Genomic DNA, 4159 nt, shown 5'->3' with positions numbered 1-4159 from the left:
CTGTTGTACATAGGGTCACTATGAGTCAGAGCACACTTCTAAGTGACTACCAACTTGCTTGAAAACTTGTCTCCGCCATCCTAGTAACACTCCGATTATGTTGCTGGTGTAGAAGCTCATTTCTCTCCTATTCAAAAAGCAACCCCACTATCATTCAGTGGATTCCACTTCTAGCTGTCTCTACGGGAGAAGATGACCTCATCGTTCTCCCATGGAGAGGATGGTGAGTTTGAATCATTGAACTTTTGGTTAGCAATGCTTACCTTCTACCACGCTTGTTTTTTCTTAGTGTTAGTTCTTCCCAACTGAAAAAGAAATAAGAAAAATTAATAGTTGCAAACACAAATATGACAAAACGTCAAGGCAAAGATATAAATGCATACATGAAAATATAGACATTGGATAAATTGCTCTTCAGGGATTATCTAAATATATGTTTTTTTAAAAAAGCATAAAATCCACCTAATAGGGGAAGTAAGTGGCGCTGTCCGCGCGGCGCTCGTAGCCGCCTCAACATGGAGCGATGGGAGGCCTGGAGCTCTGCCACCAACCACATCACCGGAAACAAGCCGGGAAGACGCGGTGGCTGCCCCCGGCTGACTTCAGGCAGCCGTGCCTCCGGAGGGCATTGATCCTCCTAAGCCCAAACACAAGAAGAAGGTGAACCAGGGTTCCACGGCCGCCCGCGCCTTCTACCTCATCGAAGACATCCGCTTCTCCTCCATGCGCCGAGCTGTCGTCAGCAAGTCCCGGGACGACAGGGCGTGCGTCCGGCAGCGCCCGGAGGCCCACGGAGCGTCTGAAGGACAATATCAGCCCAACTACAGCTGGAGCGGGTGCCCTGAGGGCCCTGGGCCACGCCCTCCCCACGTGCTTCCTCTGCGCCACCTGCTCCCCACGGGCAAGGGCCACGTGCCCACCGACCCGACAGCGCAGCTGGGCCGCTGCTCTCGGTCTCTGTCGTCGCTGTGCTACGTCATCGCTGCGCGCATGCCCTGCTTCCGGTCCATCCGCGGCATTCACCACCAGGCCGAGGTGCTGGGCCAGCCCATCGTGTGGGTCACACCCTACGGCTTCTCCCCCCACCACCCAGCAGACGACGTGGACTACAGAGGCATGGCCACCTCCGCGGAGTTTTACACCAACCATCTACGGGGCTGTGTCAACTTCCGCTTCCGCCTCCACCACCACCCCAGCTCGAGGGACTGACCAGCCGCGCCTGGGCTCGGAGAGCTCCGTGGAGAAGGTGGCAGCCCTCAGTGCCAGCCTGGCCCAGGTGGGGATGCCGGACGCTGAGGTGGACGAGTTGAGTTTCCCGCCGATGGGGAGGTAGCCAGCCAGGAGGAAGACCGCAGGAGGGAACTGGAAGTGCAGGAGAAGCACAAGAAGCTCTTTGAGGGCCTGAAGTTCTTCCTGAACCAAGAGGTGCTCCTCGAGACCCTGGCCTTCATCATCAGGTGATTTGGGCGGGGGTGGGGGCGGGGGCGCTGTCTCCTGGGACAGGTCTGTGTGCATCAGGGCTATGTATGAACTCACAGATCCCAGCATCACCCACCAGATTGTCAACAGGCCCGGGCAGCAGACCCCTGTCATCGGCAGGTGCTACTTGCCGCCTAGGTGGGTGTTTGATTCCATGACTGCTGGCTCCTCTTACCACGGAGAGTTACCCCCCGGGGGTGCTGCTGCCCCCACACCTCTCACTCCTTGTGTCCGCGGAGGGCGATTACATCCCAGCTGAGAGGCTGACGCTGTTGGCACTGCAGAGGGGAGAGGACCCAGGTAACCTGAATGAATCCGAGGAGGAGGAAGAAGACAATGAAAGTGAAGATGAGGGGGTGGGGGTGGAGAAAAGGAGGAGGCGGAGGCTGGTTCAGGAAAGGAGGAGGAGGCCCGCCTGACCGCCCTGGAGGAGGGGAAGAAGCCCAGGTATCATGGCAGGCACGGTGAAGCTGGAGGATACATAGTGGCTGGCCCAGGAGGAGGAGAGCGAGGCCAAGTGATGAAGAAGAGAGAGAAGTACCTCTACAGCAAGATCATGTTCTGCAAGAAGTGCAAAGTCCGAGAGGCCAACAAACTGGCTGAGCAGCAGAAAGCCCACGATGAGGCTGTGAGGTGTGAGAAGACGACCAATAGGCAATGCCCGAGTGAGGGTTGGTGGCCCCTAGGCTCCTGATGGCTGGACTCTGAAGACAGGCTGGATGGAGTGCTCCCTGCCTGCTTCCCCCAACGCCAGCCGGCCAGCCAGGGGAGGCACTGAGTGTTCAGCCCAATATGGTGCCCCCAGGAGTCAGTGACTGGGGGCAGAGAGCTAGCCATTCATTCACCCACTCAGGCTATCGCCAGCCCTCCCTCATAGTTAGACCTAGGATCCTAAGGGTACTGTGATGGAAGGGTGTTCAGGGGAGCATTTATTAAATGGCTGTAGTTTTGCAGTCAATTGTGTGTACGGGGGAAGTCCACTTAATAGTTCCAAACACACCAGCCTACCCTGACATGATCGCTGAATACAAAGTGGGTGCATAAGCAAATGCAGTGAAGAAAGCTGATGGTGCCGGCTCTCAGAAGATACAGAATCTGGAGTCCTATAGGCTGGAAGATAAACAAGTGGCCATCTAACTGAGAAACAACAAAACCCTCATGGAAGAAGCACACCAGCCTGTGAGATCACAAGGTGTTGAAGGTATCCGGCATTAAAGACAAAAGACAAAAAAAAAAAACAACTCATAGCATTGTGAATGAGGGGAAGTGTGCATTGGGGACCCAGGGCCTATCTGTGGAAAATTGGACATCCCCTTGCAGAAGGGCTGCAGGATGAACCAATCAGGGTGCAGTGTAGCATTGATGAAACATACAATTTTCCTCCAGTTATTGAATGCTTCCTCCCCTCCACTATCATGTTCCCAATTCTACCTTACAAATCCTGCTGGACCAGAGGATGTACACTGGTACTGATAGGAACTGGAAATAGGGAATCCAGGACATATGAACCCCTCAGGATCAGTGGTGAGAGTGGGGATACCAGGAGGGTGGAGGGAAGATGAGGGAGAAAGGGGGAACAGATTATAAGGATCTACATATAGCTTCCTCCCTGGAGGATGGACAGCGGAGAAGTGGGTGGAAGGAGATGTCGGATGGTGTAAAATATGACAAAATTATACTTTATAAATTATCAAGGGTTCATGGGAGAGCGGGGAGGGAGGTAGAAAAATGAGCTGATACGATGGGCTCAAGTAGAAAGCAAATGTTTTGAGAATCATGAGGGAAACAAATGTACAAAAGTGCTTGACACAATGGATGGATGATGTATGGATTGTGATAAGAGTTGTATGAGCCCCCAAGAAAATATAGTTGCAAACATATTGATTGACCAGCTGCAGCATTAGTAACAACTTTAGTCATGTGACCAATATTTTACTAAAGGGGAAAGCCATGATAATAATCCTCATAAGGACTGAGATTAATATATACTGAAATAATTCCATGGTTAGCCACACTTTGGATAGTGAGGTACTTATTTCGAAAGCCTATGATTTTGTCTTTAGGAGAGTTGATCAGTCTAATTTTCCACATATCTTGAGTGGGATAAATCAGAACACTGTTGTTATCAATAACCACACATAAGTGGACTAGGAAATTCTACAAAAGATGGTCTGTTTTGTCTTGAAAAGCAGAGGTCAAAGAAAAGGGCAGTTAAAGAAAAATGACGAGCATGTTTTTAGCAGAAGCTTATGACCGCTCATCTGATTTAATGTAGATCGTGTCACATCTACATTAATAGCTCCTTACTTGCTATTGTGCTAATTGAACTATGCACTTTTGACGCATTCTCTATTCATGCTAAAGTGTGGGTAACAAATGAAAGAAGTCAACAGTCATGGCAATTGGACACACTGAATAGCTTTCTTCTGTGATTCTGAGTCAGTCTCCTCCGTGGATTACTAAACACATTCCAGCAATCTCATCAGTTACTACTGGTCTAAAAATGGATATAATTAAAGATGAGTAAACCTACCGCAGAGCTTGATGTAATCTTTAAGGATAATTAACACAAACTATTTACAGTGGATTTTTATTCTACTTTTCTAAAGATTTCATATATGTTACTACAAGTTCATCTACCTTACCACCACAAAAGTGTGCCCCTCTCCCCCCAGAAGGT

The 4159-nt window shown here is 50.3% G+C and overlaps 1 pseudogene; it reads left to right on the top strand.

Annotated features, from left to right (window-relative positions):
- The first annotated feature begins 723 nt into the window (after positions 1-723).
- On the top strand, positions 724-2173 carry LOC101663402 (annotated as a pseudogene).
- Positions 2174-4159: the final 1986 nt, after the last annotated feature.

This window comes from Echinops telfairi, unplaced genomic scaffold (genome assembly GCF_000313985.2).
Source record: "Echinops telfairi isolate 266 unplaced genomic scaffold, ASM31398v2 ScPeMD7_7468;HRSCAF=8506_0, whole genome shotgun sequence".
Lineage (NCBI taxonomy): Eukaryota > Metazoa > Chordata > Mammalia > Afrosoricida > Tenrecidae > Echinops > Echinops telfairi.
This window is presented reverse-complemented; position numbering and strand designations above follow the sequence as displayed.